Source organism: Molothrus aeneus, chromosome Z, assembly GCF_037042795.1.
Source record: "Molothrus aeneus isolate 106 chromosome Z, BPBGC_Maene_1.0, whole genome shotgun sequence".
Taxonomy (NCBI): Eukaryota; Metazoa; Chordata; class Aves; order Passeriformes; family Icteridae; genus Molothrus; species Molothrus aeneus.
The window spans coordinates 23,229,643-23,253,777 of NC_089680.1; the positions used below are offsets into that span (position 1 = coordinate 23,229,643).

Genomic DNA, 24,135 nt, shown 5'->3' on the forward strand with positions numbered 1-24,135 from the left:
TGAAAGCTACTTGATAGCTTACTGTATAAACCACAGTCTACATTTTTTTAAAGCAGTTAACTAAAATAGTTGTAAGATATTCCAGACAATTAACTCATTCAGCTCTACTGTTCATGATGGAATGAGGTCTGTATGGCCTGAATTCTTTTGAAGTACACATGGATGACAAATAACAGGATGCTTCTCACTGTTGGTGGATGAATACAAAGTTCTGCAATATACATGGAGTTCTGCATCCTAGCATTCAGTCCTAGTATCTTCACTCTCAAATATTTGTATTTAGATTAATTTGTAATAAAAAATAAACTGCGAAGTATTGACTTGAATATGCTTTTAGCATTGTGACCACAGTCCTTTAACAGCACCAATTAAGATAGATGAAATTTCCCACTTAATTTTGAAGTAGCAACATTGATTTTTTTTCTGTAGATTTCTTTAAGTTTCGTTGATAGAAATTGGTGAACTCTCAATTGCTTTCTACTGTTTGACCAAATTACTTTTTAGGGTTTGGTTTTCTTGAAAGGACTTTAAAAAAAAAAGGAGAAATAAAATTTAATGCTAATTGCAATGAGTGATATGACTGTGTTCATCCTTCAGTAGATCATGTGAGAATGTACAACAATTTTACTAGGTAAATATCACCCTATAGTTTCCCTCATTAGACAAGCATTAGAGCACACAGATTTCTTATGGTGTGTTGAAATAATATCTAAATTTCTAGAATAAAAATATTTGTCTCATAAAAGTTAGAGGGACTTGAAAATATTCTCTATGGAGTTCACCAAGTTGAAAATACAGTATCTTCCAACCTGAGCAAAGGCTGGCAGAAATTTTAAGAACCCTTCAAGATGTAGAGTCAAATAAGTTTTACAGCCCTCTTTCTATTGAAATCTACTCCTTAAAAATGAAGGCTCTTCCAAAACAATTTCTTCTGGAGAGTTTACAAACAAACTTCATTTGTTTTTTTGCAAACATACTTTTTGAAGAGTTAATAACTCAAAACTTTCAAATATTTAACCCATTACCATAGAGATACCTGATCATTTGCATTATGGAATGACAGGAATATTGTCTGTCATGATAGTTTTCACAATAACATAATAATTTTCACAAAAGTCACGAAATGAAACATTTTAAGATGCCTAAATCATTATTTCATTAATAGCAAGAAATGTTTGAAAGTAAAACAGATATTTTCAGTGGTACAAGTTTACTTTCTCTCATGTTCAAATAACACAAAAGAAATTACTCAACAGTTTAAATATTTTGCTCAAGAGAGTAGAAGGCTTTGTGGAGGAAAATGTCTGTTTCTTCTCTACAAGTAGTTACATGGATGTAAAACTGTGATTTTTTTATTAATGCTGTTTTAACTTAGAACTAGTGGAGTTGAATAGATGTTCTGTTAACAGAATGACCACCCAGAGAAATCTCTCAAAATGTTGTGATTGCAAGTAATTAATGATGGTGAAGTTTCAGAAGACATGATAAAGGGAAAAAAAACCCCACAATTAATTATCTAGATTTAATAGATTTTTACATTTGATGTATATATTTAACTGTATAGATTTAATTGCAACCACTATAGATGAAGATATTCCTCTAAAATATAAGTCCCAGTTTACAGTTACAATCCTTCCAAAAAATATGGAGAGTTTCAAATATGTGTAAGATACAGAATGCTACCATGCTATAGGGATGTAGTCACCCATTTCAAACATATTAGGAGTATATGCTTTTTTCCTTTGTGGGCAACTTCTTTACCTCTCCTGTACTTCCTGGACCACAAACTGTGTCTTTAAAAGAAGAAATGAAGAAAAAAGGACAGCATACTGTATATGCCAGCTAACTCTGTTTTTTTTTTAACACATGATTATTTTATTGGGGTGTACATTAATTAATCCTGAAATAAGATCCTGTGTGACATTCAAAGTTGTGTTGAGAAGTGCAGAGTTTAAATATTTTAGTTTTACAACTCTGTTATGCTGGCAGCAAACAATAGTATCTCAGTGAAGTCAGCATATGAACACTGCTTGTGATGACATCTGGAAGGCATGTTTTATCTATAAGCACAGTTGTAGACAAATGAAAGCAGACAGATGTAAGGCTGGTGTGGCATCTTCGCCTCAAGCATTCTCTGGCTGTACATTTTCCAGTGTGTCAAAAACAGGGAGCTTTTTTCTAGAATAAAAACATTCTGTCACATCTGTACACCAACTACTGTGCTGCCTTCTCTGAGCTCTGAGGTGTAAAATGGTAGATATTATTCAAAATTTAACACAAAGCCAAATTTCAAAATGCTGAGAACTACCTGGGTATTTGGAGTATGAGACACCAAGGGACAATAAAACTCACAAATTATGAGCTTACATTCCTAGTCTTTTTAATACTGCCTAGTAGGGAGATAGTTTTGGTGTTTATGGCAAGGATACGCAGATATTTCTAAAAGTGCCTTTCACACTGGTATTTCATTTAAGTAACAAATGCATTTGAGGGAGGATGAGAAAAAAATCTGTCTGTGTCGCAAGGTCTATAAATGCCTCATTCTTTGAAAAGTGTAGTCTGAGTCTTAGCACAAGTCATATTTGTTGGGTGTAGTGACACTTTAACAGTCCTGATGTTCTGCTGTGTAGAATTAATTTTCTGAAGAGAAAAGTACTATGTGTTTGCAGAAGATAAGCAGGAAAAAAGTGTAGGCATTATTGTGTGGGAGTTTTTATTTTTAGTTGTTTTTTTTTTTTTTAATGAGTTGCTTTCCCGTAGTTTTCACCAGGGATCTGAGCTGATACAAGCAGTAAAATGCACTGCACCTGCTATGGTGCATGCAATTTAGTCACAAGTCTCTGGAGGTTTGTGGGTTAAATACTCCATCCAGTGTATGTGTCACCTAAGCTTTTTCTAATTACATTTAAGTGTATTTTTAAGGAACTGGAAACTCTGGATAGAATCCAGCCTTTTCTAGAAAGCTCTCATTTATTGTACTATATTGTAAACTAAACAAAAACAAAACAAAAACTAAAAACAAACAAAAATCCAAAACAAACAAACAAAAAAACAACAACAACGAAAAAACACAACAAGAAAATTCTTACAAAGAAAGAAAATTGTGCATTGGTACATTTCAGTAACCAGTAGCAGAAACTGCAAAATTATAACAGCAATCAGAAGAGAAGTCCAGAATCACTCACCAAGACATTTTACTTTCGTGGTATCCTTTGCCTAAATAGAATCTGTCTGTTTTCCATTATAGCATATCTTTCTGCTCTGGAAAAATCAGTAGCAAAAGGTGGTGAAGTGCACAAGTTTTTTAGTAATAGAGAATCATTACGCTATTAACCTGGGAAATACAGTTGTCCATTTCCTGTTTGTCCCCACCGCAGTACCATCAATCTATTCAGAGTGCTTTGTATTCAGAGCCCAAGGGCCCCTGATAAGTGCCTTTGTGTACATAAAATGGCACTTTTTTGTTTTACATGCTGTTAGCACAGGGCAAAGGAAGTGAGTGTGTAATCGCATATGTACAGCAAATAGCCATTTGTACCTGCAAGGAGCAAATGGGCCCACTCAGATGGATTGGTTGGCCTTTAATAGCACTTGAGTGAGCTGATAGGCAGACATAGATGTACCTGTTACACCAGAGACCTGAGGCCCTTGTACCTTTGCATGACTTTTCACTTAAAAACTACTGTTTGTGGTTCAGTGGCTCCATCACTCTATTTGTGTTCCTTTGCTTGTAAGACCATGGACTGCTCCTGAGAGTCCTGGTTTCTAAAATTTTAATGCTGTAATGCTGACCCCTTGGAAATGCTCCTATATTGGAAAGCACATTAGCCTTAACTTGAAGGATGTTTTTTAACAGCCAGCAGTAAATATTTTACTTTGTTCTTCTCAGCATGTTTTTGTATAGGTTTTTGGGTTTTTTTAGTGTCCAAACTGTAACAGAAGTAGCACATCCTATAGTTTGACCACAGACCATCATTTCACAGCCACTAAAAATTCGTGTCTCATCACCTAGCTGATTGAGCAGAGCAGTGATGATATAGAGACTGCAAAAAATGTAGGTACTCTGTACACTGACACATCGTCAATCACCTACACAAAAGTAAGGAATTAAATCCAATATTCTGTGATTTGTTTGTTGTGTTGTTACTACAATAATTTTATTGCATTATGGTAGCAAACATTTTCACTGCTTCAGCTTAGTACTTCTGGTATTTTAAGCATATCTAGAGTAAGAATAGCCTTGACCTGTGTACAGTACATTGCAAACTTACTGAAAACCCATCTGAGACCAGGACTACTGTAATTTCCTTACAACTGAGTGATCTTTTACTTCCAATACAACAAATCCACCTTTTCCTGCCTGCTATATTAACTGGTTTTTGTGGTTTAGAAAACATTTTGGAAGTCTCTTTTCTGTAGCTCCTTTTTTTTTCCTTTTAGTGTTCCGCACAACTAACTGGCAGCAGATTTTAATTGCAAAACTTGCTGGGTATTATTTTCATAGCTGTATCTAAATTTATAATTTAAATTATGGTAAAATTCAGAGGTCCAAGCTCAGAATTTGTGCATGCCTATGCTAAAAGCAATGCAGATATAGAGTCAGTACAGGTCTACCTACATATGTCAGAAGTAAGTACTTTGATAAGTTTTTTACATATATGTTAATATGTATAAGTGCAAGAAATTCTACTCCAGTAGAATCCAAATGGTGGACTGCAGTCAGTGGTGTTCCCCAAGGGGTCTATACTGCATCCAATCTCATTGAATTTGTTTATCAGTGGCCTGGAGGAAGGGATCAAATGCACCCTCAGCAGGTTTGCTGGTGACACTAAACTGGGGGCAGTGGCTGATCCACCTGAAAGCTCTGCTGCCATTCAATGGGACCTTGATCAGCTGGAGGGTTGGGCAGAGAGAAACCTGGTGAGGCTCAACAAGGGCAAGTGCCAGGTCCTGCACCTGGGGAGGAACAGCCCCAAGTGCCAGCACAGGCTGGGGCTGAGCTCCCACAGAGCAGCTCTGTGGAAAAGGACCTGGGACTCCTGGTGCATCACAAGCTGTCCATGAGCCACCAGTGGCCAGGAGGACCAATGTCATCCTGGGGTGCATTGGCAAGAGTGTGGCCAGCAGGTCAGGGAGGTGATCCTCCCCCTCTACTCAGCCCTGGCGAGGCCATTCCTGGAGTGCTGTGTCCAGTTCTGGGCTCCTCAGCACAAGGGAGACAAGGAGCTACTGGAGAGGGTCCAGTGGAGAGCCACAAGGATGATCAGGGGTCTTGAGCTTCTCTCTCATGAGGAGAGACTCTGGGAGCTGGGATTGTTTGGTCTGGAGAAGAGAAGACTGAGAGGGGATCTCACCAATACATAGAAATATCTCAAAGGTGGGTGTGAGGAGGATGGTGACAGAATCTTTTCAGTGGTGCCCAAAGCCAGAATTTGGAATAATAGCCCTAAGCTAAAACACAAGACTTTTCACCTCAACATGAGGAAGAATTTCTGTACACTAAAGGTAGCAGAGCACTGGAACAGGCTGCTGAGGTAGCTCATGGAATCTTCCTCTCTGGAGACATTCAAAACCCACTTGGACAGTTTCCTGTGGCAGCAGATTGGACTAGATGATCTCCAAAAGTTCATTCCAACCCTAAAAATTCTGTGTTTCTGTGAAAATAATATCATAAGTAAACAGATATTGCAGTCTTCATTGACTATTATGGAGATGTGAGTTTTACCCTTTTTTCTCATTTTATAATGACAGTTGATTTTTAATTCATGTCTATTTTTGTCAGTCTTATCGGAGATTATCTAAAAAGCACAGTTTTCTGCAAAAGCAGAATACAGACTTGATTGTGTAGTAGCTAGTATTCAAGCTAGTATACTAGCATAAACTAACATTATCAAAATATACATTGATAAGAGCTTAGTGCTGAACTGTCTTTTCTTTGCACGTTGACTGTGATTTTTTACTGTCTTATTATAAAGTTGTGGAGATTTTATTTCTTCTCAATAGAAGAACCAGTGTACCAGTGGTACACCTACAAAAATGATCCTTAAAGCTAGGGGTGGTTTTTTTGTGTTCATCAGCATGATCCAGTGGCCTGGCATAATTGATTCTAACTGCAACATATTTTGACAGTAGAACCTCAGGGCTGAGACATAGCAGTGGATACTACAGGTCATGCCAGGCAAATTTTCAGTACAGCTGACAGTGCCACAGTTAGTACCCACCCATGCTTTGGGTCTCATTCTTGCCAGACAGGTTGCTACTTGCATTGCCATGGCATTGAGCACAGCACAGATGATGCAGGCCCTGAGACTCTGATTCCAATCAGTTTCCCTCTAGTTAGTTTGAGCTTTCCCTTTCTGCTAACTTGGACTGAGACCAAACATCCACATACACATTGTGACTTGGATTCTGGGAACTTGCAATGGAAAAATGGTCTTAGACCGTGTGAGAAAAGTGTTTGGGTTTTTTTAAATTCCCTTTTGTCATCACCAAACACCATGACACCATGACTAATTTCCCCTTTTTTTTTTTTTTTTCCTAAACAAAAAAACCAATTCAGTATATGGCTTTAACTTTACAGATGGACTGTCAGGAGAGTTGAAAATCTGCTGCACCCTCAAGCATTATACTTAGTTCTTCTTCTAGTATATAAAGATGTATAAACTTACACACACACATGACTAATAGTAGAGTGTCATGCTTTTATGTTCCCCATAGTGGAAGGAAACTCACCTGTGTCTTCATCTATGTGCTCAGCTCATTTTGCTTAGCTCAGCTGATAGCTGTCAATAGTCCAGAAATGATATTTCTTCTCCCTTACACTAAGTGACAAGCTCTCCTTTCGTAATGCAAAAGCAGATTTATTTTAATACATAATGTTATCATCTTGGTGGTACAAAACCATGCTTGCATACTTAAAATGTGCTCTTGTGCAGTACACCAGCATCCATGTGGCTAATTTAGGTCTTGTGCTTCCTCAGCTAAAAATCACCTGTACAGGAGATGATCTGCACTTATTAGATCTAACAGTTCTTTCATCTTATAATTTAAAGCATTAAAGGATGTTTTTAGGCAGAAAATTCTGTGTTCATTGAAGGATAAAAACAGAGATTAAGTAATAGACCATCCAGGAAAAAGGTCACAATTTAAACCCTTTCTGCCTGAGTGTACTAAGTTTAGGTATTTTTCCTTTTTGTCTTCCACTGTTTCCATTCTTATTAATTTCTCCTTTGTTCTGCTATGAAACAGTAACAACTCACATGTCTGCAAGTGAGATGCACCTTAGCCTCAGTAGTTCCCATGGCTTGCAGAATTTTATTATTTTAAACAAAATGCAAGCAATCTCTTTAAGGAAATCAATGTTGGCTGGAAGCAACCCATAATGTAGTCTGGTAATCACTCTGGTGACCTTCCATTTTATGAATGAGTGCACAATTTTTATTCGTTTTGGCACATCTCTGTGGCTATCCTGGCAATTTTGGGAAGAGCATCTCTCGCATCAAGATACATTTTGTGTTGAAAGGTGTGGTCAGTTATTCTACTAGAAGTGAATAGCTGGCCAGAACATAGTGAAGAAGTGTGATGTAAGGAAAGTGCAGCAGCAGGATCAAAAATAAGGAATGAAGAATAAAAAGTTTATAAATAACAGTATTGCTATTACATTTATTCTTTATCTAATGAGACACTTCTAGGATTCAATTAGTCCACTGCGGTTCAGAGATAACTGGAGATGCAGCTTAGGAAGAGTATTACACTATTGAATTGTACTTATCTCCTGTTAATTAATCTATTATTTATCTGCATTGCCATTCACTTTGGCAGTGTGAGAGGGGGTTTTTTTGTCTGTAGGAAATCTCAAGATATTTAGACATTATTTTTGTCAGGGAGGAGCTGGATGACTTTTTCTTTGCCTTTCCTATAGCAGTAGGTATGGATGTTACCATAGCTCAGGTACAGCAGCTCACTCCACACAGGCCTGCCTCTCCTTCAGACACAAGGCGTGGTCTAGACTGGACCTGATTAATGTAGTCTGATTCACTGACAGGGGGTAAAAAAGAAGATTAGGTGAGTCAGATGAAACATGATTTTGAAATAAATCTCTCTTGTTTGCCGTATTGATGAGGGTATTTCATTCCAGATATCACACTCATTTTTCCTTCATTGCTTTCCTTTTCATTGCTATACTTTTAAAATGTTTACTAGCCATATTGTCAGCCAGTGGGTACAGACTCACTGGGACCAGAGGATGCTTTTGATCCTTTAAGAATTCCTAATTGGTTTTGTATGATACATTTGGCAGAAGATTTATCCAAACCCATTAATTCAATACTGGTAAGGAAATGGACTGTAATGATGGTAAAGATTGTTATCAGAGAAAGGGTAAATACTCTTGGCATACATCCTTGTACTCATTATTTGCACACGAATATCAGTAGGACTTGGACAAGGAGCATAGGAGAACTTGACATCATATGTCCTTGTAGGCAAAATGATATTCTTTTGAATCTTCAATAAGGACTTGAAACATTAGAAGATTTTTATACTTACAAAGCCCAGCAGTGTCTACATATGGGATATTGCAGTCAAAATATGCAGTATGAATCCTATGCCAATCCCTTATAATTCTGAAAAAAAAAAGTAATAATTTGAAAATAGTTTGAAAATAATTTGAAATTTGAAAATAATTTGAAATTTTTTTTTCCCCAGAACTCATGAGCTGAAAAATTTCTGAATTTTGAGTGGTTTTGAATAAGAGATCTGAAGCTAATCAGATTAGATTTTTTTATGATTAAGACACAGAAAATTCTAGTTTTAAAATTAAGTGAAAATAAAGTATTATATGGAGACCTTTTACTTGGAGATATTTAAATAAAATGTGAGTTAGTAGGGAAAGTCTTCCAGCCCTTATGCACAGCACAAGAAAACTAAAACTTGGAAGTTCTGTATTTGGTGACACAACAGCAGGTGAAAACACAATGATTTCCATTAAAACTGAGTGCACTTGATGTTGAATTCTTCTTGGAAGGGGCCCAAAAGGACTATTTCTACCTACTTTGGCCCATGCAAAATTGCCACATATGCTCTCTAGTTGTTTGCTCAGAACAGTAAAAACAGAATGTCACTTAGGCAGAAGAAAAGTGTTTATGTTTATGTAGAAAAGTATGTATTTGGGCCTGGACTCAGGAAAGCACAGGTTCAGGTTTGCTCTTCTGTGTTAATCCAAGGTAAGTCTGAGGGTATGAAATTGCTTCCACTGGCTTCACTAATACCAGATTTCACTCCTAATATTTTTTCATGTCATTAATAAGTAAAATCTTTAGCAAAGCATATAGCCATGGCTCAAGAACTCTTCTTAGAGATCTAAGTGCTAACTGTATGTGAATACTGATAAACTGTATCTTCAATGTTTGTTTCCCTTACCTTCCTAATACAAGCTTGAATTAAATACACACGTCTTGTTAGATATTTTTTACAAGAAAATTTTCTCATTTATATTAACTTTACCTATGATTTGCCAGTGTTTTCTGTGGTATTTACACACAAAAACCCCGTCTAGAAATCAACTCCAAATTACTTGGATTCTATCAGGATTGATTGTTAGTAGTAAGTATATTTACATGCTAGATAGTAGTATTTCAGTTAAGAAATTTTCAGTTCAACTGCAGCAGAAAAAAATCCTAAGAATAATGAACTCTACAGCTCTGATGCTTATGAGGGTGAGGTGAAATGATCTTAATTTCTGATATATAAGATAGCAAGATTTTTGAGATGATATATAGTTTTAGTAAGCATTTTGTCAGTCTACCCAGACTCCCATTGCCGAAAAATGACAGATAAGCTGCCGCAAAACATCTAATTGTTTAAGAGATCTCAAATTTTAAAAGATTAAGTCTTCAGATTTTGCCTAGTTACAAAATAGTCCAGTTATCTAATATACAGGTTTTAAGATGTCTTTAAAATTATGGTTGTACCACATGCAGTTGGCTTGCTTAAAGGACTGAGTAGTGATAAGCATTAAAACAATTATTAACACTGAGGAGTAGTTAAAATATATTGTTTCAGCTTTGACTTTGAATTCATAATCAGTTGCTATTAAAATATATATTCTACTGTTTATATAAAATCCAGGTGCCAGTATATGTTTGTACTCTTGATACTTGTCTCTATAGATGTGTACATTTGCATCTGTAATTTGAAGCCAAAGCTTTAGGATTCAACCTTTTTTACTTTTTTCTATCATGTAAGTAAAGATTTGAGCCAATTGTGAAACATTATCAGGAAATTTTATATATGCCTGAACTGTCATTTTTTCTGAGTCCTTTTTACACCACTCATTGATTTTTTTAAAAAAAATGAAATGTAGTTAGCGTTTTCTGGGCTTGATATTTTTTTCCACAAGCAGAATGAAATTTTTAAACCTTTTCTGCTGCCACCTGCACTATCAACATTTGACTTTATAACAAAAAAGCTGCACCCATGTCTACTGTTCCTGGAAAGATCTGGGGAAAAAATAAGAGCTAGAAAAATGTGAGTGCAGTTTCCTTTGGCATACATTGCTGCTAAACTGGGATGAAAACTTCTAGCTTCCTATCCAGTGAGTTGTCCTGCATTATTTATAATGTCACAATTTGACACTGAAATTGTGAACACAGGCAGACAGTAGAGTATGGATGCAGTATGCCTTAAGTCTTGTTAGAAGACCTATCTGTGTATTTAGGAGAAATTGTGCACTATGATGATTGGGCTGATCTGCAATATGAACTAATTAGTGAAGTTGCTTAGGACAAGCACTACTCTCAATTTAGTTTGCAAGCTCTACATTCAAAAGTTGTGTCATTATTCAAAATCAAAGCCACCCATAACTTTACTCTTCTTAAGTGACCACAGAAGGCTAACAATGAAAAATTGTAAGAACTTACAGGAATATGACATTGAGAAACATCTCCTAGTATAACTTCAGGAATTGTGAGGCTGTCAGTATCGTGCCATCCTTTAGGTTCTCACAGCAGTACATTACAGGCTTTAGACACTGTTCTTTCCTTTTGAGCAGTGACTCTCAGTGTAGTTTTCTGTTGCATTGTAAAATATTCCCAACGTGAATCCTGAGTTGCACTGAGGAATGAGGATAAAAGACAATGTTTGGTTTATTAATTTCTAGTGGATTAGAACTACAAATGTTTGCTATGTTTTTAATTTGAGAAGTAGAGAGAATCACATCAGCTTTTAATTATGCATTTTGTGTAATGCAGCCTTGAATAGAGCAGAGCAAAATTAAAATTGTGGATCAAATGCTAAATCTGAGTAGTGACTGAAGTGAGCTGTAGTGTAATGCTAATGGTTTTGCGTCTTCTGGCATTATGTCAATAATAGCTCTAATCACATTAAAGAGAGAGCCCATTAGCTTATTCTCTTCGGCAGCATGCACCATAGCAACATATTGTGAGCCTTGAAATAACTGGAAATTTCTTTCAAAAGGATTGCTGTCTATGACTTAAGGAGGGTGTGGTACTAAGCCTCATAATAAAAAAATCCCTAAACCTAGGAGAGCTTCCTCTGTATCTACTTAATTAAGCCTCTGTTAGCTTCCATTTAATTTAAGAACTTTAATTTCTACTTATTGCCTGATTTAGGTGGTTTTAGTGAGAATCCATGACGGTTTTGTGAGACAGAGTGATTCTTTGACTGACTGTACCTGAAAAATTAGCTTTTACAGAATTTGATCTTGAAGGCAGGGACTTATTTCAGTCACATTTATGAAATTATTTTTCTGCCAACCTGTTCCAGCGTGTATCATTGCTTTTATGTTATTACATGTGCATTGAAAAACTACAATCAAAATTGATCAACCTTCCCTTTTTATCCATTTCGCATTCCCTTCAGAATATACCATAGACTAGATGGTTATTCAAAAAACCAACCCAAACCAAACAAATCCAAAACAACAGTAAAACATGCCTTTGTTCAGTCAGACTGTTCCACAAAACTCAGTTTTTAGATCCAGTTTCACAGGAAAAATATTTTGAGATCCTGTGAAGATGACAGAATTGTTCACAATCTATACCAGAGAATAAGCTGAATTCTGAGGAGAGAGACAAATTCTGGCCTTGCATGTTCACATGTATGTCTTGTCTACTTCAGTAGAAACTGTAAGTCTTTATTGTGCTGGGGAAATTTGACCACTGTATTCCTTCCTTCTTTCTCCACTGGCTCAGCTCAACAGCGAATGATTTCCTCTATCTCCCACCACAGGCTGCTTGTCATGGCTCATGCAACCTCTTCTCTAGCTTTTGCTATTAGATATAGTCTATGCTTTGTTGGCATCTCTGTTTCTTCTCAGGTCTCAGTTGAAAACACTCCTTTTACCTGTGACTCTTAATTTCTCCCTCTGCTGTTATTTACAATTTCAGTGTAACACTAGAATATAAGTCTGTGCAGAATTTTAGGATACAGCTTGTTTGAAAGAGGCTATACTAAATAAAACTGTGTTTTATGTCTGCACAGAGAACTATATCCTGCATATCTCCCTAATATATCTATAAATCATTTGCCACATAAATGACTGATTCCATTTGATACCAATTTTAGTTTCACTTACTGGGTTTGTAGAGTGTTTTATTTCTTTTGCATCACAAATATTATATTACAGGAGAAAAATAGATACTTGAAATGAATACTGGTTACAGCAAGAAATTGTTGTAGGGAGAACAGTCTTCCAAATCAGGTTTAGGCATTCTCATTAACTTGCTTTATCCACTGGAAGGAAATAAGTTTATTTAGCCATATTTGGTGAAATTCACATTCAGACAGATAGCAGAAGAAACAAAAACAAGGATCTGAAGGGTCCAATCCAGAATGCATTTGTACACATGGACTGCCTCAGTGAATACAGTTGTATTCAGAAATACAACAGGCATGTTGTACCTCAGAAATATTCATGGACACAGAACATGGCTCAGCTATGTCTTAAGTCACATACATTTTGATTATTTGAAACTTTTTATCCATTTGCATTCATCTAACAATTAAGGTGCAGAACAAAAGACAAAATCCATTGTTTCAGATTAAATATGCAGTGTTTAACGTGGTACTTGAAGTCTCATTTTTCTTCTTTTACTTGTGAAGAAATCATATCTTGGTTATTTATGTAAACCAAAAGAAATGTAATTCTTAACAAAGAAGTTATTGAAAAAATATATATGTATAGTTTCTAGGGAAGAGAATTTTATCCAGTTCAGCTAAATTACAAGAATTTGTTTTGAGATTTTGTGAGTACTTACTATTTAATACAGAATTGAGGGTGTTAGAAAAAATACCTGAGAAAACAATGCACCCTGACAAATAATAGGTTATAAAATTCTGCAAAGTACTACACATTTCATATTTCTGCAATTTCTTTATCAACTAGTTTTGTATTATTTAAGTGAAACGGTGAGAATGAAATTATTTTCTGGCCACCACATGCCATAATTCTACCTATTCAAAAATGAAACATCAAGACAACCAAAAAATACCAAGCATGGGTAAGATTTCTAACTGGTATCACTTTTACTATCTTTATGGGCCAAACCTTTTCACTAATATATTAGTTCAGAAGATCCAGAACTGTCCTAGGGCTTGCAAAAGAAAAAAAAACTTTAAAGAAAAAAAGTTGGAGGAATTTACAAAAAGCATGAGTGCAATAGTTTTCTTATTTTCTGACACGCATACGAAATGTAAGTAATGCTTATGCATCCTGAGTGTGCAGCTCTGAAATAATGGATATCAAGGTTCACACTTTCAAAGGGATCTCACCTTGGGAGGGAAGAGTAAAGGGGTTATTTTACTTTGTAGGCATATGTGAAACTGATTCCCACTGCCTACTCATCATATAAAATGTATTCCTATGTGTTTAAACTTTGGATGTGCTTTCAAAAAACTCCTGTTCGCCATTTTAGATTTCTAACATGAGTATGTCTTTGAATGACTCTGAGACTTCCCTAATTCCTTCCATGAAGACCTGATAGAAAGGAGAGCTCCTGCTTCTCTGCACACTTGTAACTCTCATGCTGTCATATGCTACATGCAGCCACTAGTGAATGATGAGAAAAGCCTCTATGCCCTCAAGACTGTGGTCAGTAACACTCATAAAACCCAGACAAAATTCTTTCATGTTACATCATTTTGACAGTAGATTGCTACTTTCCTTTTCTTTTATTTTCAAAGTGTTGAATTTTTAACTGCTGTGTTTCTTGCCACATAACATTTCTAATGATAAGCATTTATGATCGCCTCTGTATTTCTACACTTAGGTCTTGGTGTGTATGCATAAGGGCCAATACTAAAATACTTCATTCCTATTGTATTGCTAAGCATTCCAGATTCCTACATTACTACCAAGTTATCTGTATTGATACTGGAAATATCGTGCAATTTTGTGAGAGACTTTTTTGTATAGTGTTTGCAAAAAGATGCATTGTTTCTTAACTATTGCATGATTTGAGGTGACAATGTGTGAAGACTGTTTTACAGCTATTGCTTGAAAGTAGGACTTATTTTTTGTTTATCTTCCCATCATAAATAATAACAGCAAAGTCAATATGCTTGAATGTTTCATTGTATCAGTATGTGATAAGGTTTGGACATCTGGGTGGAGTGTTAATGACAAAAAGTATATTTTTGGCTAGATAAGCTTATTCATATTAATTTTATCTCATAGATATATAGTGATTTTAAGAAAAAAAAAGAACATCTCTAAACAAGACACTTTGATAGTCTTTGTTCCTGACAGTACTATCAGAATTTAACCTGCAGAAAAAGAAGAGGCTGTAACACAGTGTAAACTCCATGTACTAATTTATCAGTCAGTAGTGGGTAAAGGACATTGTAGGCCACTAATGCATGCCATTAGCATGTTTTCTATTGATACCCAGCCTCACTGTGCAAAGTGTAGAGAAATCTAATGTGATCCCAGAGCTCGTGCCTTTCCTAGCTTATGTCTGTATTTTATGTCTGCAGCTAAAAATTAACTGTTTTGGGTCATAGTTACATAAGCTAATGTGTGCAGTTTTACCTCAGAGCATATAATTTGTGCAGTTTTACATCAGCAAGTAGTTGCATTGGATGCTTACGTAATGCGCAAAAAATTTGAATTTTTGATTTTTGGAATTTTTAATATGCTGTCTTTTAAACAAAAGAGAAAAGGCAGTGAATGGGTCAAGAACTTTGATAGATAGCCAGTTTTCTATGCTTCCAGCACTTCTGAAACAGTGTTTGGACAAATATTGTTAGGTATGTAAGTGGATTTATTCTTAGAGCAATAGATAAAATGGAGATGGAAAGGCAAGTCTAGAAGAGTGTCCTCTCCCTCTCCCCTTTCTCTTATTTTCACTCTAATTCTCCCTGGTTTTCTTTTGCTTCCTGCCTCCTTTCTCTCCATCTTTTCCCCTTCTCTTTTTCTTTCATTTTCTTTCTTCTATTTTTTTCTCCCTCCCCCTCCCAACATATAAAATACCAGCAGTCATGCACTGTAGATTCATAAAAGGTGGGAATATTTCTAGCTCTCTGGCAGGTAGAAGACATTGTTATGGGCTGAATACACTTATATCTGAATAAATTCCCAGGGAGGCTGAGAACCACTGACATGGTAGGTATGTAAAACCATGTAACTGACATCAAGGCCTGTTGCACTTGTGTAGCCTTATTGAATCAGTGGAGCGCTCAGTCCCTAGTGAGGCAGATGTCACTAGCATCTGCATTCCTGACAAGCAGCTGCACCTGAGGTTCAGGGGACACTTACGTGGTTATGCTGAGCTGTGCGTCACTGAGACTTCATCACCAGCTTTGAAAAGTATATTTTTTGAAAACTAAGACAACAGCTTTTATATGTTGATTGAGTGTAGAGGAAGGAGTCATTAGAGAGCGAGTTCTGGGTTGTCTGTTCAAGTGTTAGGAGTTCTGTGCTCATGCTCCAAATGAGACTGGTTCTTCTTATGATAACATCATGCCAACATTAATTAATTTCTAAATACATGAAGTCAGTTGTGACTCTTGTGTTTTCAGTTTATCTTAAGCATGGCCTAATATCTAATCCCTCCTTCTCTCTTCCTTCTTTTGTCAATTAGTTTTGTCTTGTTTCACAGCCAAGTATGGCACAAGACAGGAGAAGGACTTTTTTTACTCCAATATAATAGCAGACAAGTTACAAGACAAAATGCAAGCCAGATATGGCTTGAAGAGTTGAAGTGATGGAAGAGTACTTTTAAAAGCCACTGTATACCCTACAATCAAACAAACACCAAGACATCCATACATAATAAAGTCGAAGAAAAAATTACAATTCTTTCAGGGAATTCTGCCTCACATTCTTCAACTAGACAGCTTAACTTGGACAGTGAAGATGATGTGATGATCAAAAAACTTCAAATAATAGGTAGCGTTGTCTAGAAAATGTAGGCAAAATGTGTGAAATGTGTGTATATGCATATATGTGCAATTACTTTAAAGCTAGACACTTTGTTGTCTAAGTTTATTGCTCTTCGATTCTGTGGCTGACCTAACACTATGTCTTGCAGTACATGCCTGTATTCCTTACGCCCTGGCTAATACGTGGGCTTCTTGTGGTGAGTCTGAAATTCCATTGCAGGATTTTGAGCAGAGAAACTCTTGTGGTTTATGGCATCATCAGTATCTTGAGATGGAAATGAGGCTTTATGGAGATCAATCTTCCTAAAGGGCTCTGTACAATACAAAGTGCTTAAAAAATAAAAAGTGAGTGCTGCTTTTACTGTTTTGGCATCAGCCCAGTCTGTGTTCACTTATGGATAGTTATACTATAGATGGGTCCTCTTCAGCCACAGTGCTTGCTGCTCTGGTTGCAAAACAGGAAAAAAACCCTGATTGCAAAGGGGGTTTGCTATTGCTTTATCCTCTCTCCAAATTCTCACACACAGCTTTTTACTTCTTTTTTCCAAACCTCACCTGTCCTGTTTCTATAAAAACACAGCTTAATTCTAGGTCTGCTTATGTCTGTCTAAGTTATTTTTGACAACTGCACTTAAGGAAAAATGGCTTTAACTTGATTTGACAACATCTTGTGTTTAAAGGTTGTTCATATGTCATGCAGAACCAATAGTGCCTTTTTGTGTAAATTCAGTGCTTTTCACTTCCTCAGATCAGTGAAAGGACAAGTGTAAGCCACTGCATTTCTGCATGTTCTGGCCTACTGCTGCTGCTGTTGGCTATGTCCTTGCTGCTATGAGTGTACCACAATGTAATTGTCTAAACATGCTCACACTGCTGTGATGTGCCTATGGTGAATCCTGCATAGTAATTTGATTTGATTAATGGACTTTTGAAGGGGTAGTCCCCTCCTTAAAACTCATGTGGTTTGAGACAACCATGTTATAGGTAACCTTGCTTGTTTAGCTCCACCAAATTGAATTAATTACTGTAGTTCACTTAAGAAAAAAATTAAGAAAAAAATTCTGGGAGTTGATCACATAACAATACTATGTTGCATTTCTAATGACTTGGCAGCAATTATGTAGTGCTGAGAGGAGTGCAAGACATACAGGTATGCTTTTAAATGCTTATAAATTATAACTGTTTATTGTGAGTTTTGCAAATCCCTATAGATGTCTGATGTTATTGTCCTATGTGGGCAAAATTGACATTGGCTTGTAGTCTTCAGTTTCCATTTGCCTCTTTTAAAGATTGCAGGAATATGGACTGAATATACAGAATCTTCTGTGTTATTGTCATGCTTGAGCCAAGCTCAGTTGGTCTGCCTGAAAACAATGAAATAGAGAATCTTACATCTCTCACAAAACTGTTTAAACAATTTCTTTTCAAACTTTGTCATCACTTAGGAACAGCTGAGGGAGACTGTGATTGCTGAGCTATTTCCTTGGTTCTTCTGTACACCATGATACTTTCTCTTCACTCTGTAGTGTAATTTACAATGCATTTGACTCCATGTAAGTGCTTACAGTGGTTGGCATGTTGCTATCCAGACTATTCCTTGTTTTATTTTAAAATGGACATTTCAGATCTGAAGTGCAATCTGTTAATTTTCTAGGTTTCAGAATGCATAGTCAGGATTGTGTTTTATTTATATACATATATATATATATACGTATATATATATATGTGTGTGTGTGTGTGTGTGTGTGTGTAGGAGAAAATTAATTTTATTTTAAATTTTATTTTATAATTTATTTCAGTCTTGCTGTAAAATGCAGTAAATAAATGGGATATAAAATATTTGCATCATCATGGCTGTGGCCTGAACTTCATATACCACCATAACCTTGTCATCTTTTGGTTTTGATATAAAAAATCAAAACCAAGAGACTTGTAGTCCTCCGTATATTGATTTTTTTATTATTAAAAAGTGGAAGTTGAAAGGCAAGTCTAAGCCTGCTTTATCAACCACACTTGGACTGACTTTGGATGCCATTTCTAAGAGCTGTAGATGTGCCAAAGACATTAAAATTAACTTTCTGCTTGCATTTTGCCAAGGTATCCTACTTCTCTTTTTTAATGAAAATAATTCATTTTATTTGCTTTGCAACAAATATTTTTGTTCAGGGGAGTATCTTCTGCATTAGGCAGAGTCTGGCCCCTGGGGTAAGAGGGCAGCTTGTGAAGTTATCAAAAGAAACTTGTAAGTATGAGCACTGTTATTTCCTTTAGAATTTGCTGTGCTAGGCATGCTCTAATGACAGTTCATTGATGTCCATTTGGGGAAGAGGGATTGGTATTTTTATTTGAGAATTATTTCACTCGGGAAGCCTTGAACACAATAGGCATGAATGAAACAATTGCAACAAAGTGTAATAAAGGTTGTTCTCTGAGAGGATGAATTAGAAAAGGTGTTCACTGGCTGATGCAAGCTTACCTATCATAGAAGTGAATCCTTACAGCCATGTCCCCATCTTCCACTGAAAAAAGGAGTGTGAATGTTACTGAAATTGTCTAGTAACATTTTCTATGTCTTCATTTCTCTTCAATTCTTCTGTAGCTTAGTTTGCTTATAACCTTGATTTCAGGCAGAGTTTTTTGAATACTCATAGAGGCAGGTCAAGTTCACAATATAGAATTTTATTGAGGATACCTCGAATCACAAAATCAAAGAATCAGTTAGGTTAAGAAAAACCTCTGAGATCATTAAGTCCAGCCTTTGACTCATCACCACTTTGTTAACATCACATCAAATGCCAGATCCATTTATAAATGGATATCTTGAACACTTCCAGGGATGGTGACTCTACCACTTTTCTGGCCATTCCAATGCCTGACACTTCTTCCACCTCTTCTCCTGTTGTCCACCTGAACCTTCCCTGGCGCAGCTTGAGGATATGACCTTTTGTCCTGTCACTGATTGTCTGGGAGAAGAGACAGAAGACCACCCGGCTGCAACCTTCCAGGCAGCTGTAGAGAGTGATAAGGTCACCCCTGAGCCTCCTCCTCTCCAGGCTAAACAACCCCAGCTCCCTCAGCCACTTCACATACTGGGGAGACCACACCCTTCACCAACGCTGTTGACCTTCTCTGGACACACTCTAGCACTTCAATGTCTTTCCTGTTGTGAGGGGCTCAAAACAGGATTGGAGATGTGGCCTGCCCAGTGCCAAGGACAGGGGACAATCCCTTTCCTAGTCTCACTGGCCACACTCTTGCTGGTACAGGCCAGGATGCCATTGGCCTTCTTGGCCTCCTGGGCACAGCTGGCTCATGTTCAGCCACTGCCACCAGCACCCTCAGGTCCTCTTCTGCTGGGTCACTTCTGTCACTCTGCCCCCAACCTGTGGCACTGCTTGGGGTTGTTGTGCCCAAAGTGTAGGGCCTGACACTTGGCCATGTTGAGCCTCATGCTATTGGCCTCAGCCCATCAACCCAGCCTGTCCACATCCCTCTACAGAGTCTCCCTGCCCTCCAGCAGAACACCAACCCCTACCCAGCTTGGTGTTGCCTGTGAATTTACTGTGGGCACACTTGATCTCCCCATACAGACAATCAGATATTTAATGGGACTGGTCCCAACACTGATCCCTGGGGGACACCACCAATGAGCCAATCCACCACCAGCTGGATGCAGCACCATTCCCCTCCGCTCTCTGGGCCCGGCCACCCAGTGAAGGGTGCTCTTGTCCAAGCCATGGCTGCCAGCTTTTCCAGGAGAGTGCTGTGGGAGACAGTGTCAAAGGCCTTGCTGAAGTCCAAATAGACAACATCCACAGCCTTCCCCTCAGCCACTAGTTATGTCACCTCACATAAAAGGAAATCAGGTTGGTGAGAAAGGACAAAATTCTGTCTTACATATAGAGTCATAGAGTAATGCTCCATAGACTTCAGCCTTTCAAAGGCATGTCTTCACAGGTCTGTGGCATATTTTCTTTACAATCATAAAGTAAGGGGAAATGTTTTCTATTTCCATCTTAAAAACAAGGATCTGAGATATGGAAAGACCATGATTTGTCCAGAATACACAAGTGGCTGGTGAGTCCAGCAATTGAGCTTCAGTTTCCTTGAGGATACCCACCTCCACCTTTTTCTCTGAGATTACTGTATGACAAGGCATTAAAAACGTAAAAATACTGGTTTTATTTTCATGTGATATAGATTATGAGATTTCTGTTTTATGTGTTAGATCCTTCTTTAAACCCTCCTAAGACTAGGTATGGTTTGATTGCTCACTTTGAATTTCCATGAATTTCAGTCATTTGCACACATAGTTCAAAATAGTAAATCTGAAGCTGTAAACTCATTAAAAAAAAAACAAAACAAACATTTTTTGCACAAGAGTTAGGTTCCCTTCTGTGCTCATGTCCATCATATATCAGGAAGAATTAGAGGGATGGTAGAGGCCTCAGCATGGCTCAAATTGAAAGAATTTACCCAGTCAGAATTTCCACCATGTTTTGAAAAAAGAAGTTTTACATGTATACGGGGTTAGGCCTGCAAATGGTGCTTGTTTATTTCCAACACTTAGCATTCTCTTGCTTTTTCTTCCATTCAATCCACACTGTCAATATGTGTCATTAGGTTCATTTTATGACAAGGTAACCCACCTAGATGACCAAGAAAAAACAACTGATATGTTTTTGATTTTCAGTAATGCTTTTGACAGTTTCTCTGCTATTTGCAAAAGTCAGAGGTCAAAGCAGCTTAAAATTCAAAGAGAAATAGAGATAATTTAGAAACTTTTTTTTTTTTTCCAAATAAGATTGTACATGGAAGTAACAGCATTCTGTGTCCTTAAGTTTTTTTAAACCACGTGTTGCACTTCAACATCTACCACATAATTTTTTGGGTTTTTTTCCTTCAGCATAGAGAGAAAATAATATACTTAGAGGGAGGGTGAAGGGTTACTACAGCACTTTTATTTATTTTTGCAGTGGATACCCTGCTGAAAGTTGCATTGACTGAGCACAGGACAGACACAAAGATCAATCCTAGTGGGACCAAAACCCTTGAGGTAGTGCTTACTCAAAATTGATCAGTCCTTTCAGTTGTCCCTGGCAGTGATGGCTGTTACATTTTCTTACCATTTCACTATAGCTTTTTCTTCCAAGTTATATTGAGAGCATGGTCAAAGGTGCTGCCCTCATCTCTGTTCCATTCAAACCGCAGTGATTTCCTGTAATATCAGTAATTTTGCTACATTTCAGTCTGCCCATTCTTTCTGGATGTGACACTATCGTAATACAACAAAAGAAATTTACACTTTACATTGATAAAAGGGTTTTCAGTGTTGGTATAACCTCCTGAATTGCAGTAAATAATCACCATATTTGGAGAGTTCTGACATTTTCTTTTTCTTCTACAGTGGCTTAAACTATCTTATATTGCTACCATTCAGGAATCATAATTCTGCTCCAATTTCCATGTTGTCTTCCTTGCTTCAGATTTTTTTTTGTGGCACATTGGTCAGGAGCTGGTGCTGGGCATATTTTAGTACATGTGTAGAATGACAAGGTTTACTACAGGAGGAGCTATACAAAATATAAGGCAAAATCTCATATAAATTTCAAATATTGTAGCATTATATTTGTGGATGTGTTGTATAAGTGCATAAATTGTATCCCCAAATATGATAAAATGTATAATGTGTAATCTCATTACTAACACTGTGCAATTGCCACATTTGCTAGCAATACAAGCCAGTACTAAAAGGCTTTCTCTGACTCAAGGAGGGACCTTCCCAAGACAGAGTGGAACTGCCCTGTCTTTGTTGTATGGTTTGCAAAGGACTGTGTTTCCTAAGACTATGAATAGGGTACCCTCCCAAGACCAATATAGGAAGAGGCATTATTTTTAAAAGTAGCTGCTGTTTTAATGTTCTTTACCATAGGCTAATTTTGTCTCTGAGCACTCACTATGTAGGCACTTCTGGTTGAAGACATTGAGATGTCTTTGATTAGAGAAGGGATCAAGCACAATATCAAGTTCAACCTTCTTTCTCAAAGAGGAACATACCTATCACAGCAATGTTCTACTGGTAGAGTACTCTTAACTGTGTCATCGAAGTTGCCTCAGACAAATGGAATATACAAGGAAGCTGGTATTTGCCAATTCTCCGTTCCTTTCCTGATGCAGATATTGTTCTGAAATGCATGCATTAAATTAGCATTGTTTGTGGTTTTATGAATGCTACTTCTCTTCCAAATTTATTTGGATTTTTCAGCTAAAAAAGTATCCCATGTGGCTGTGGTCAGAAACAATAGAAATAGAAATTGTGTAATTCAGCACAGCCCTAAATATGAGATTGTTTGAAAAACATCACAGGCTCATCTATCAACTGTTAAATTAACAGAAGAGTTCTCAGGAGATAATCATCAAATTACTACTAGTGTAGCTTTCCATAGTTCTTCTGTTTTAGTGCTCTTAGACTTAGCACTTCAGAACCTTCCACCACAGTGTCCCGTCCATGTCTTAATATATCTCCCAAAACATTCAATATGTGTTTGCTAATTGTGATCAGGGGGAAATTCAAGTGCTATGCTTGGGGGACATTTTTTTTATCAGAAGCTGTATTTAAGTGATGATACACAGTAATTTGTTCATTCTTCTGTCAGTGTAATTTACAAGGCAACGACAGATAAACATAGCTATACAAGATTCATTTACAGTGACACAATGGCAGATACACAGAGCAGAACCCTGCCTATGAGATAAAGTGGACTGAGTGACTTATGCAGTAATTAGGGGATAATTGTCATTAACCTCGCAAACAGTAGTTTACCCATATTGTTTAAAAGGCTCCAGGATGCATAATGACAAGGTAATCTGTCAAAGCGCTAGGGGGAAATATTAATAAGATTTGTGCAAGCCTGGATAGAAAATATGCAGAAAGCAGCCACATTAAGCTAATTGGTGGATGAATATACACTTGTAAAAGTGCTTCTAATGGCACGTTTGCTGCTCTCCAAATGACTACTGTTAATGTGGAGAAGTGGGCTGCCTAGAAAGTCAGGACTGCTGGGACAAGAGGGTATTAAGACATGAAGGCACAGTTATTATTACTTTGTACACTGTAATATAATTTCCCCACTTTCTCTTGCATTTCACTGCCTCTAATAGGTTCAAACTCATAGCTCGCTTCATGCCCTTTTATATTCCAGTGACCTTTGCCGTTTTGTTGTCACTTTGCACCCTGCTGCCTCCCTTTTGCATCACATTGTCACCTATGACACACCTGTGTTTTATTGGGGTAAATTTTTTCGGTAAGCAATAAAAGAAAAAAAGCCTCATTAAGATCTTGTAGTATATATTGCAAGTAATAATGCATAGTCCCCTAATGAATAGTAAAGATGGAAATCAATCTCCTGATTCTGCTGCCATTCATATATCCTGAATATAGTACAGCTGAATCCCCTTATTGAGACACAATTTGGGTTCAATCAGAAAACCAAGCATGTAATGAAATCCAATTTATGAGTATAACTCATTGGCACTTTCATTCCAGTGTTTATGGCCTTGGACAACTTCTCAATTCCTTGCGATGCTCCTGGTTAGGCAAATTTCTTACTGACTTAGCTGGAAGTTTTACTGAGAAGCCCAGAAAGATTCAACTTTCTTGGTTATGTTTTCCAGTTAGGGTTTTGGCTTTAGTCAGTTTAGATTTAAAGTGAGGAAAGGACCGACTGATAATTT

General features: G+C 37.1%; 1 protein-coding gene across 2 annotated transcripts in view; it reads left to right on the forward strand.

Moving 5' to 3' along the window:
- BNC2 (basonuclin zinc finger protein 2) overlaps positions 1 to 24,135 on the forward strand; it is a 234,725-nt gene that overhangs the window by 178,345 nt on the left and 32,245 nt on the right. The gene's annotated exons all lie outside the window — the stretch shown is intronic.